This window comes from Pristiophorus japonicus, chromosome 13 (assembly GCF_044704955.1).
Source record: "Pristiophorus japonicus isolate sPriJap1 chromosome 13, sPriJap1.hap1, whole genome shotgun sequence".
Taxonomy (NCBI): domain Eukaryota; kingdom Metazoa; phylum Chordata; class Chondrichthyes; family Pristiophoridae; genus Pristiophorus; species Pristiophorus japonicus.
The window spans coordinates 137,630,265-137,644,007 of record NC_091989.1 but is presented as its reverse complement, the minus strand read 5'-3'; the positions used below and the strand labels follow the sequence as shown (position 1 = coordinate 137,644,007).

The following is a 13,743-nucleotide window of genomic DNA, read 5'->3' as shown; positions in this document are numbered from 1 at the left end:
CTCAAGCACGGCAACTTTACGCGCTGGAAACGGCGCCGGCAAAAACTCGCCCCATCCTGGCTGCTGCGTACAGTCCCCAGAGTCCTGGTGTGGCGTGGAGGCTGAAGGGGGGGCGGAGCAACAGGCCAGTGCACAAAGCACTGCCAGCACCTACGTGCATGCTCAGTGAGGGGCAAGAGATGAGACTTCCAGACCCACGAGCTGTGATCCCTCCAGTCGCTCGGTGCCCCTCCCCGAGACTTCCACACCCAGGAACTTGATTCCTCCGGTCGTTCGGTGACCCTCCACTCCTGAGACGCCCCCAAGACTCCCCGGCCCAGCAGCTGTGACTTCTCTGGTGCACGTCTTCCTTCCCCTATCCCAGGCCGAATGGCCTCATGCACAGGCTGGCCCACTGCCTTTCCCGGGCAGACTTTAAAGATTAAGGTAGGATTTACGTATTTTTTTATTGGTTTGAGCTTTTCCTTAATGTTTGCTGCTTGGTTGTTGAGGTCCTCTCCAGTTCCCTTCCCTCCCCTATCCCTGCCCTAATGTCTGTTGAATGTGCACTGCTTTTTCTTAACGGACCACAAGGTTTTTCAGAGCTGGCCACATACGCTGATCTAAGTGGATTTGGAATAAGTTTTTGCTGGCCAAAGTGGCATAAATGGCCAAAACTGGTGTAAATGTCTGGGAACGACCCCTTTTGGGAAAAAAAAACTGACCTTAAAAAAAATCGTACCTAACTGACTTACTCTGGAGCAAATCTTTTGGGGAAAATGACATTTTCTAACTTACGCCAGAAAAAACAACTTACTCCAAAAAAAATTGATGCAAGTCATGGCCAATGTTGGACCCACAAAGAGGGCACCAAGGAGGTACCGTTCCACATAACAGATTAATTCACCAGGTGCATACTCATGGAATACATGGATTTATGTGTGGCTGAAAGACAGATAGTAAATGTAATGGTGCGTGGAGAAGTGTCAGAGTGTTGGGCCCGGCCCACACTGTAAATTATAATTTTTATAAATGCCTTTACAGGCGGGAATATTGTTCAATGTGTGCAAGACGGCAGATGACACCAAATTGGTTGATGCTAACCAATAAGCAATAATTGAAAGTAATATAGATAAGCTAAATCAATGGGATCAGGTGCAAGATGGACTTTAGCATAAGTGTAAAATTATGAAGATAGAAGAAGGAAAATGATAGATTACTTATTAACCTGCAGTATGCTTGAGATAACAGCATGAATGAGATCTGAGGGTCTTGCTGGATAAAATAACTGATTCAGTGTCTCAGGCACTGACAAAAGCAAATAAAATGTTATTAACAAAGAAGGTGTGACTTATATGTTTAAGGATGTGACATTGAAAATATATGTGGTCTTGGTGAGGCCACACTGTGTTCAGTTTTGGGTCTCCTTATTACAGGAAATATCTAACATTGGAGAAGTTATAGGACTGATCGCTGAACTTAGGTTAATTTATGAGGAAAGATTGTCTATTCTGGGACTTTATTCTTGGGAGAAGAGAAGGATGAAGGATTTGGATTCTCTTGGGCTCACAATTTGAGATGTAGGAACATAGTTTAAAGTTAAAGGTGTAAAATTAAGTAGGATATGTTGGCAACTTCTTTTCCGGTAAAAGGGTGATAGAATTGTGGAACAAAAAAACTATGGCAGGTTTTAAAATAGGAATGATTAATTCCTATTTGGAAAGAGGCTACAGTGCTATTAATTCCAGAGTGATGGTCAGGAAACTAATGGGTTAGATGATCCAATAACTTTCTCCTGTCCCAAACCTAGGTTATTTTAATAAAACCTTGAAAGTGCACATTCTGCCACAGTCAACATATATTAAAAAAAAATATGGGACTGCTCTAAGGACAACCTGTTTGATGCAAATTAACAAAATAATTTCATAATGTGTAATATTGTAACATCAGCTAAATAATAAATAGTGTATATCCAATGTTTTCTGTGATGCTGGTAACAATAGTTTAATAAGTGATGGCATTTAATGGTTACTACCAGGATTTGTACAGAGAGTAGAGATGATGAGGAGCCATGACCAGAAAATTTTACTTCCTGCATCACCGATGAATTTTCCACACTTCCCAATAAGAGATGTTTGTTACGATAGAAGCTCTCTGAAATGGTTGATCCTGTAAGTCCCACCAGGTTCAGCACTTATTCACTTGGATAGCTGCGCCCATGTCTACACATGGACCTGAAAATCAGCACTCTTATCTTGCTACTACTCATGATTTTAGCCAAATGTTAAGTTGGTAATCCAAGTGATTAAAAGTGATGTGAATTATGATTTTATATTGCCATATTAATTTTTGTAATGCTATCTCTTGTCAAATCTGACATCCTGATAAAGATTTACTGAGATGATATCACCATGTTTGATATAGTAGGTGATTAACTTCTAAGGTCCGATGGACGTGTATTTCCTCTCCATTTCTAGTGCACTTACCGTGCTGGAATAGTGTAAGAAACATTTGGCGGAAAGAAAGTTGGGTGCAAGATGTTTGTGCCTGGATTCCATGTTTATATAGCTTGCCCTGACTTTTCTCACACTTCTGTAGCTTGGCCACAATCCACTTGCTGAATCGCACTGGCCTACTTTGAATCTGTTAAATTGAGAGCCAGTTGCGAAACACCTTGGAGGTTCCTGAAGTTGGACCACTGCAGTGTCTGGAGTAAGTTAGACAAAGTTCGGTGAGGCGCAGCAGCTGTTGGGATCAGCTGCTCAAGGTGGAAGTGAGGAATTCCTAAAACAGAGTTCCAAACCTAAGACGATAAAACCCCTGTTCTGGATGGATTACATCTGCACATTTTAAAAGAATTAAGGGAAGAGATAGCAGAGACATTAATGCACATATTTAATAATTTGTTAGCACAAGGTGTAGTGCCAGGGGACTGGAGGATAGCTAACATAATACCTGTATTTAAGAAGGGAGATAATAGAACATGTCAAGGGAACTATAAACCAGTCGACTTAACATTGGTGGTAGGAAAACTAATGGAATCCCTACTAGAGGAGAAAATAGAAGAACATCTAGAAACCAAAAATATAATAATGAATAGTCAGCATGGATATCAAAAGGTAAAGTCTTGCTTGTCCAACCTCATTGAATTTTTTGAAGAGGCAACAGAAAGAGTAGACGAGGGTAATGCAGTAGATGTAATTAATCTAGATTTTCAAAAGGCCTTCGATAAGGTACCATATAATAGAGTAATGAATAAAGTCAGAGCATATGAAGTCAGGGGACGTTCTCTTCACCGCCATCAACATAATCATCCTCTTCCTGTGATGCCTGTTGCTGTGATGGATCTGCAGGAAAGGCAGACAGGAGCTAAGAATGGGTGAGTATCGTTACCTCCGCCCATGCATTCTGTGGGGCGGCTCGTCTGCATTGCCATTGCTGTGGGATGTCAAAGATTGTAACCCCTTTCTGGTACACTTGCTCTCGTGATTATGGAGACAAGGAAAGGGATGGAAGATTGGGTCTGTGTGCTGCTTCACTAAAATATCCAGGCGACGGTGTAACTGTTCAGTCAGTAACCTGGGCTGAGGGGTTTAAAGCTGGGGATGCCCCTCTGCTAACCAGCTTTGGCGTGCATTGTGCCAATTTGTCCTGCATGTAGATAGAGTGGATGAGATTAAGTCTAGCCGTTGAGTACATGAGTCATAAAATTATTGCTAAGCTATGCAGTGAAGTACTTCGAGAGTGAAGTGAGAGAGTCAAGCACTGTTGCTCTCTTATCTGTTTGTCCTCCAGTCTGTTGCTGGAATGTACTAGTTGAACAGTTTTTTCAGGTGGTTCAGCTGCTTATACCGGTTTTAGACCAGAGGGTGTGCAAATGAGCAGAGCCAGGAAACTCATGTATATCTCCCTCTAGATGCCACTGGCAGATACAACACTTTTTTAAAGGGCACAGCACCAGTGGAAGTCCTTTCAAAGAAATTCTAGGCCTAAAACAAACTAATTCTGCTGCGAGTTGGGAAGAGATCAATAGATAATATTTATTGTAAGCTTGTGTATAAAAAGAGACAAAGTTTTGCACTTTGGGGTATATTGAAGAAGGCTTATGCTATTGTTTTAATACAATTTTATTCGATATAAGTTTTATGAAGGATTGCGCTTGAGGAATTATGTAGTTCAGAGATGTTGCATAAACAATACCAATGGTGACTTTCTACAGCAAATATAAAATGAAAGTGTCGGGAAAAGTCTGAAAAATTCCATACACATTTAGGTAATGCCTACAATTGCAATAACAAGACAAAAACATGAATTGGACGAATGCATGTTATAATGACAGATAACTGTTTCTATAGGGGCCAAAATTGCCGTGGGAAATTGGGGAGTGCAATTCGAATAATCGGAAAATTTTCCACCTGGAGGGAGTCAGAGGCAAGAGCTGGAAAATTCAGCTCTCTAACTCTTACACCACTTACCAGCGCTCTGGGGTGTTGTTTGAGGCGGTGTAGGGGCAGGATCGGGTATAGAGCAGGGCGGTGTCCATCAGCGCGGTGGTAATGACGTCAGCGCATCACAACATCCCTCCCCTTCACTTAAAGGGGAGGGACACTGTGAGGCCTACATCGAGCCCACTGGGCCACCAGGGAGGGTGCCTGTTGGCGGCCCAGCCGAACTTGCGGCCACCATTGTCGGGCTGATTCAGGAGCCGGCTAACAATTGAAACAAAATGGCGGCCGCATCGGTGCCTTCCCTTTAAGGACAACCGCACCGCTCAGCCGCTGGCAGCTTCCCAACTCTCAAAGCTGTCAGTGGTACCGACTGGCGGCGGCCACACCGCCGCGGGGCAAATTCCCCCATGGGGCGGGAAAAGGGTTGCCACCGGTCGGTAAGGGTTCGGTGCGCGGCGGACAACGGGTCGGCACGCCTCGCAGGGCGGAAACACGAGGTGTGGCGGAAACCTGTTCCTGCTGCCCCCAGCCCGGGGGCAATTCCGGATGGGTCGACCTGCCGCCTGACCCTGGACGGAAAGGCCTTAAAGTAGAGGGCAATTTCACCCCTTGGTCTTTAGTACAGGGTTCTAATGAGGAATTTTGGATAAGAGGTCCTAAGCTATTTGGCATTATTTAATTGGGTTGTTGAAAACAGAGGACAATGGCTGTTCTTGAGGAGAGTTGTAATTGGTCCGTAATTCGCAATTGCTTTGGGCAGCTATCTTGAAGGCCAGTGGTGAGCGCCTTTGCATCGCCACTTACAGCAAATTACAATCTTTGTGGAGAGAGGTTTGCCTTTCTCTATGTATATTTGACTGTAGCGCTCTGTAATGGGAATTTCCAGCAAAGAGCTACAGTGACTTCAACAAGCTGTCTAAGCAGCCAATCACATTGAGGAAGTCTCACAGACAGCAAACCAGGGAATGAAAAGCACCTGTTATCCGGACTTTAAAAAAAATGTTACAGAGAGCGAAATAATGATTGGGACTTTCACATGGGGATAATGTAGAAGCTGAACTATCATGAACAAACTTTAAAAATAAATTTTTAACGTTTAAAATGTTTAATTTTTATCATAATGGAGAAATTTGACACTCCACAAATATAAAAATAGCGTTTTCAGGGCCAGAATGGTTGTTTAGCAGTAAATACGCTGTTAAAATTCCAGTGAGGCCTATTCCAACAAGGATTAACATTTAATGGGGTATTTAACAGTGATATTAGCACGGAAAAGACCAAGTTTTCGTCAGTTGAACTGATTTCACTGATTGCCGGCTATGGGGAGGCGGGGGGGGGTGGTTGTCCATAGTGCAGTCTGTGGAGGAGCACTGAATGTCTGACCGCAGCTTCAGGATTTCTGTGTTTAAATGCACATGCACTAAATCATGAAGTAGCAGTCAGTGTCAAAGAGGTAATGACTGTGGACGCTGACAGTTCGCCGTCATACCCACTGCAAAATCCAGACCAATGATGAATACTTTTTTGCTTCAATTTAGCACTTTTTAAGTGACTCCTATAGTTCAGAATGATTTGTTGCCACTATCTAGATAACAGTAAACTATTAATTTCTAACAAGTATCTGTGCAAGGTTAGTACTCAAGAACGTGTTAATTGTAAAGGAAGGTGAAAGCCTTGCAGCTGCTACATTAATCTCTCAAGTACTTTGTATACTGTTAAATAACTAATTGCTGTTTCCCAACTTGTAAATTGTGGCTAATAATACAAGTAAATGGACTTCAGTAACAACTACTATACCATGTAAGGCTATAAAAAGAGCGCTGTAGGCATTAACTAAATGTGTTACTCGGAAGTAAAGGTACCTGTTAAATGATTTGATTGCACCATTTGGGAGAAAGAACTGTTGTTTTTCTAATCCACGAATTCACCAGTAATGTGACCATGGTGTTTTAAAAGGTACATTTTTGGTGGAGATACGCAACCAGCTGCACAATAAATTTGAGGACTGGGATTCATCTTTTCTGCATCAGCATAATGACCTTCAACTTACTTTCTAAGTAATGTGTCAGTCATTGGCCATTAAAACATTGTGGAGACAAAAAGAAGTAAAAACTGTTATTAATGCATTAAATCTGAAATAAGGAACATTTTTAAACCTTTCATCCAATCTACATCAGAAAATTTAACTTGTCTTTTCTCTTGCCAGTTAATACACCAGCTGTGTATATCCAGCATTTTTGATTTAAATTCCATGAAACATTAGGGATTTTTTTTTTCCTGATTGCCATTGTTGCTAGTGATGGAGTGATACAAGTGTAGGGGTCCCAGAAAATTGGGCAGAGATCCACCTTGCCAGATCCCTGCCAATTCTGTGCTGCTTGTGAACTTCCACTCAGGCCTTAAGGAAGGTCTAGGGGATCTTGCTGAAAAGAGGAGAGCGCTTAACATAGAAACATAGAAAATAGGTGCAGGAGTAGGCCATTCGGCCCCTCGAGCCTGCACCGCCATTCAATGAGTTCATGGCTGAACATGCAACTTCAGTACCCCATTCCTGCTTTCTCGCCATACCCCTTGATCCCCCTAGTAGTAAGGACTACATCTAACTCCTTTTTTAATATATTTAGTGAATTGGCCTCAACAACTTTCTGTGGTAGAAAATTTCACAGGTTCACCATTCTCTGGGTGAAGAAGTTTCTTCTCATCTCGGTCCTAAATGGCTTACCCCTTATCCTTAGGCTGTGACCTCTGGTTCGGGACTTCCCCAACATTGGGAACATTCTTCCTGCATCTAACCTGTCTAAACCCGTCAGAATTTTAAACGTTTCTATGAGATCCTCTCTCATTCGTCTGAACTCCAGTGAATACAAGCCCAGTTGATCCAGTCTTTCTTGATGTGTCAGTCCCGCCATCCCGGGAATCAGTCTGGTGAACCTTCGCTGCACTCCCTCAATAGCAAGAATGTCCTTCCTCAAGTTAAGAGACCAAAACTGTACACAATACTCCAGGTGTGGCCTCACCAAGGCCCTGTACAACTGTAGTAACACCTCCCTGCCCCTGTACTTAAATCGCCTCGCTATGAAGACCAACATGCCATTTGCTTTTTAATTTAACATTATTATGCAATTTCCTGTGATTTTCAGCAGAAATGTGTTGTTCCTTGAGTTTAGCAGTATAAAATTGTCCTTGGTGGCAGGCATGTTCTTGGCTGACAGAACGTCAGCATTTTTTAGAAGAAAAATAGCTGTTACAGGATTTATCTTTAGATTAGTGCTGAGCATTACTTTCAGTGCTATTTTTGTCAGGCTATTTTTGGAGGATTTTGCCCAAGAGTTGGGCTGCCAGATTTTTAGTTCATACAATCCTAATTTTAAATAAAGCATTCCTAGCTTTTATTGTTATTTGAAAGATGAGAGAGGAAGGAGATGGGATGTAAGGTAGGGTGGTTTGCATCAGAGGTGGGCTTTTCTTACCTACTCTTGGTCTCTGAAGCTGTATTTAAAGTCAGAAGCACAACTACCCCAGAATGTCCCTTTGTAGGCTTTGGAGGCAGTGACAGAGTTGTGAATTCTCCTGGAATCTGATCACCAGCCTTTCCAGCAGCTTTACCGAATGCAAATATTCCAGTCGCTAACCTTATTATACAGAAAGAACTTGCTTCTGCAGGGTTGTCATCACTGGTACCTAAACAGATGCCAATGGTATCTGCCTCAACATTTGCATCAGTTGACTTATTTTCTTACTGTGCAATGTTTCAATTCATCAAGGTCTTCCAACTCAACTGCAGTACTACACCAAGATTAACTGCAGCATTCCCACCAGTCCTAGTTGCTTTTCAGCAGGCTTTGCAGAGCATTTCAAGTATTTAGCTCTGCATTCGGTATGGATTTATCTAATTAATGCTACCAACCTAAATTTAACTACGTGGATGTGCAGTGTTTCACTGGTGTATGTTCAATAATTGATCAGTGCTCCAGTCACTACATTTGCCTAACAGCAGGCACAATAATTCACCATAATTCATTACATGTAAAGGGATTTGAGAAGTTTTGATGTGATAAGATGCTATGTAAATAATTGTATTATTTTTCTTCAAACACATTTTGGCAAAACATAAAAACAGATAGTAGCAAAACATAAAAACAGATAGTAAAAGCTTTTGCAAAACATAAAAACAGATAGTAAAAGCTTTTACAGATATATAAAACAGAAAAGAGTGACTAAAGTAAATGTTGGTCCCTTAGAAGATGAGAAGGGGGATTTAATAATGGGAAATGTGGAAATGGTTGAGACCGTAAACAATTATTTTGCTTCGGTCTTCACAGTGGAAGACACAAAAACCATGCCAAAAATTGCTGGTCACGGGAATGTGGGAAGGGAGGACCTTGAGACAATCACTATCACTAGGGGGGTAGTGCTGGACAGGCTAATGGGACTCAAGGTAGACAACTCCCCTGGTCCTGATGAAATGCATCCCAGGGTATTAAAAGAGATGGCGGAAGTTATAGCAGATGCATTTGTTATAATCTACCAAAATTCTCTGGGCTCTGGGGAGGTACCAGCGGATTGGAAAGCAGCTAATGTAACGCCTCTGTTTAAAAAAAAAAGGGGCAAACAAAAGGCAGGTAACTATAGGCCGGTTAGTTTAACATCCGTAGTGGGGAAAATGCTTAAAACTATCATTAAGGAAGAAATAGCGGGACATCTAGATAGGAATAGTGCAATCAAGCAGACGCAGCATGGATTCATGAAGGGGAAATCATGTTTAACTAATTTACTAGAATTCTTTGAGGATATAACGAGGATGGTGGATAGAAGTGTACCGATGGATGTGGTGTATTTAGATTTCCAAAAGGCATTCGATAAGGTGCCATACAAAAGGTTACTGCAGAAGATAAAGGTACGCGGAGTCAGAGGAAATGTATTAGCATGGATAGAGAATTGGCTGGCTAACAGAAAGCAGAGAGTCGAGATAAATGGGTCCTTTTTGGGTTGGAAATCAGTGGTTAGTGGTGTGCCACAGAGATCGGTGGTGGGACCACAACTGTTTACAATATACATAGATGACCTGGAAGAGGGGACAGAGTGTAGTGTAACAAAATTTGCAGATGACACTAAGATTAGTGGGAAAGCGGGTTGTGTGGAGGACACAGAGAGGCTGCAAAGAGATTTGGATAGGTTAAGCGAATGGGCGAAGGTTTGGCAGATGGAATACAATGTCGGAAAGTGTGAGGTCATCCACCTTGGGGGAAAAAAAACAGTAAAAGGGAATATTATTTGAATGGGGAGAAATTACAACATGCTGAGATGCAGAGGGACCTGGGGGTCCTTGTGCATGAATCCCAAAAAGTTAGTTTGCAGGTGCAGCAGGTAATCAGGAAGGTGAATGGAATGTTGGCCTTCATTGCGAGAGGGATGGAGTACAAAAGCAGGGAGGTCCTGCTGCAACTGTATAGGGTATTGGTAAGGCCGCACCTGGAGTACTGCGTGCAGTTTTGGTCACCTTACTTAAGAAAGGATATACTGGCTTTGGCGGGGGTACAGAGACGATTCACTAGGCTGATTCCGGAGATGAGGGGGTTACCTTATGATGATCGATTGAGTAGACTGGGTCTTTACTCGTTGGAGTTCAGAAGGATGAGGGGTGATCTTATAGAAACATTTAAAATCATGAAAGGGATAGACAAGATAGAGTCAGAGAGGTTGTTTCCACTGGTAGGGGAGGCTAGAACTAGGGGGCACAGCCTCAAAATACAGGGAAGCCAATTTAAAACCAACTTGAGAAGGAATTTCTTCTCCCAGAGGATTGTGAATCTGTGGAATTCTCTGCAGTTGAGGCTAGCTCATTGAATGTATTCAAGTCACAGATAGATAGATTTTTAACCAATAAGGGAATTAAGGGTTACAGGGAGAGGGCGGGTAAGTGGAGCTGAGTCCACGGCCAGACCAGCCATGATCTTGTTGAGTGGCGGAGCAGGCTCGAGGGGCTAGATGGCCTACTCCTGTTCCTAATTCTTATGTTCTTTTGTTCTTATGGTTTCAGTCTCAAACAACTTTTGTTGAAACTATTACAGCAAAGCATCAGCTAATGCCAAACTACTCTGCTTCATTAATATCAGACCGTGATTCTGTTATGAAGGAAGTGGAGCAATCTGGTGCAAACCAATCTGCCATTAGAAGAAATGTGAGACCAAGACTTGTGTAAATGAGCTTATCTGCAATTCTGCTTTGCATATGACTTTTGATGTAATTGCAGCAGGTGCTCACCCTTACATTCATGACGAATTGTCCTCTCTTCCAACTTCTGAAAAAGACTAGCCTATAAGCATGGGATTTGAAATTTGTCCATTTCAAGCCTTCAGGACATCTCTTTGAACATGCAGCAATATGTGAGGTAGAAAATGACATTGCATCTATTATATTTGGATTTTCAGAAGGCATTCAAGGTGCCTCGTAAGAGGTTGTTGCACAATATTAGGGCTCATGGGATTGGGTTCATATATTAGCATGGATTGAAGATTGGTTAATGGACAGAAAACAGAGTAGGAGTAAAAGTACCATTTTTGGGATGGCAGGGTGTAACCAGTAGAGTGCCAGAAGGAGTAGTGCTTGGGCCTCAGCTATTTACAATCTATATAAATAACTTAGTTGAGGGGATCAAGTGTAATATATCCAAGCTTGCTGATGATACAAAGCAACGTGGAAAAATAAGCTGTGAGGAGGTTGCAAAGAGATATAGACTGGTTAAGTGATTGGGCAAGAAGGTGGCAGATGGAGTATATTGTGGGGAAGTGTGAAATTATCCACTTTGGTAGGAAGAATGGAAAAGCAGAATTTTTTTTAAACAGGTGAGAGTCTAGTAAATGTTGGTATTCAGAGGAATTTGGGCATCCTTGTACACAAATCACAAAAAGTTAACATGCAGGTACAGCAAGCGATTAGTAAGGCAAATGGTATGTTAGCCTTTATTGCAAGGGGTTTGGAGTACAAGAGTAAGGAAGTCTTGCTGCAGTTGTATAGGGCTTTTGGTGAGACCACACCTGGAGTACTGTGTACAGTTTTGGTCCCCTTACCTAAGGAAGGAAGACTATACTTGCCTAAGAGGGGTGCAATGAAGGTTCGCTAGATTGATTCCTGGGATGAGAGGGCTGTCCTATGAGGAGAGATTGAGTAGAATGGGCCTATGTTCTCTGGAGTTTAGAAGAATGAAACAAATAAAATTATTGGAGGACTTGACATGATAGATGCTGAGAGGCTGTTTTCCCTGGCTGGAGAATCTAGAACTAGGGGTCATAGTCTCAGGATAAGGGATCAGTCATATAGGACTGAGATGAGGAGAAATGTCTTCACTCAGAGGGTTGTGAATCTTTGGAATTCTCTACCCCGGAGGGCTGTGGATGCTCAGTTGTTATATTCAAGGCTGAGATTGATAGATTTCTGGACACTAAGGGGCTAGGGTGGGAAAATATAGTCGATATAGAAGTTCAGTCATGATCTTGTTGAATGACAGAGCAGGCTTGATGGGCCATCTGGCCTACTCCTGTTCCTGCTCCTATTTTATATAATATGTTCTTATTATGTGGACCAAGCATGTCTCTAATTCATAGCCCTGGTTATTTATTCCCCTTTACACAACTTATGAAATAAATGGTAGTGTTTAACCCAATGCAAGTTTCCTTCCTAGGTCTGGGGCCCAATGGTTAATAAGAGTCTTTATGCAAAACTGCACAAATCTAACCTGGAAACAACACAAAAGGATATGTAAGTGTCAATTCAGTTGCATATTAATTACACCATATCTGTCTTATTGCCTTCTATTCATTTTAAACAAAAATTAAAAAGTAGGTACTTCAGTTCCCAAATAGTTGTCAGGATGAATGCATCATAATTCCATTTTCCCACCCTACCCCCATATCCCTTGATTCCCTTTCGTGTTCAAAAAACTATCAATCTCAGTCTTGAATTGAGGGTAAGGAAAGAGACATACACTAAGTACAGGGATAGCAGGGGAGAGCATGACAAGGGAGATTACAAAGAGATTAGGAGAGAAGTCAAATAAACAATTAGGAAGGCAAAGAGGAACTATGGATTTAAATGATCAAGGAACATAAAATAATAAAATATTCTATAGGCACATAAATTTAAAAAACAGGGAAGTCAGAATGGGAATAGGGCCACTAAGGGACAGTCAGGATAAAATCACAGGCAGTGATGGTGAAATGGCAGAAATATTAAATAATTACTTTGCTTCAGTATTTACCACAGAGACAGATCAGGTGGACATGACATCGGAAGATGAGATTACAAATTATATAACCGCATTTAAAGTAAAAAGGCGAAATATTAAATAAAACTAATCAAACTCAAAGAGGATAAAACAAAATCCCTGGTCCGGATGGATTACATCCGCGCATTTTAAAAGCATCTAGGGAAGAAATAGCAGAGGCACTATTACACATATTTAATAACTCGTCAGAAAAAGGTGTAGTGCCAGAGGATTGGCGGATAACTAACGTAAAACCTATATTTAAGAAGGGAGATAGAACATGTCCAGGGAACTATAGACCAGTCAGCTTAACATCGGTGTTAGGAACAATAATGGAATCCCTACTAAAAGAAACAATAGAAGAACATCTAGAAACCAAAAATATAATAATGAATAGCCAGCATACATTTCAATGGGGAAAGTCTTGCTTGACCATTCTCGCTGAATTGTTTGAAGAGGAAACAGAGATAGTATGCAGGGGTAATGCAGTCGATGCAATTTATCGAGATTTCCAAAAGGCCTTTGAGAAGGTACCACATAATAGACTAATGAATATGCTCAGAGAATGCAGTCAGTGGAAAAGTAGCAGAATGGATAGCTAGCTGGCTTCAAGACAGAAAGCAGAGTGTCGAGATAACTGGTAGCTATTCAAAGTGGCAGAAGGGGGAAAGTGGGATCCCACAATGATCAGTGCTGGGACCACTGTTGTTCACAATTTATATTAACGATTTAAACTTTGGAATCAAAAAGTTTCTAAATTTGTGGATGGCACCAACTTGGCGGTGGACAGTCAATACTGAGGACTGCATCAAATTACAAGAAGACTTAATAAACTTGTAGAATGGGAATATAATTGGCAAATGAAATTCAACACAGATGAAGTATTACATTTTGGTAAGGAAAGAAAGGAGGTCACATATTACTTGGAAAATAAGAATCTAAATGGAGTAGAACAGCAAAGGAATCTCGGAGTACAAATACACAAATCACTAAAAGTAGCGATGCTGGTTATTAAGACCATAAAAAAAGCAAACTAAGCACTGGGGTTTATTT

General features: G+C 41.5%; 1 protein-coding gene across 1 annotated transcript in view; it reads left to right on the top strand.

Annotated features, from left to right (window-relative positions):
- lonp2 (lon peptidase 2, peroxisomal) overlaps positions 1 to 13,743 on the top strand; it is a 135,059-nt gene that overhangs the window by 91,986 nt on the left and 29,330 nt on the right. The window lies entirely within an intron of this gene.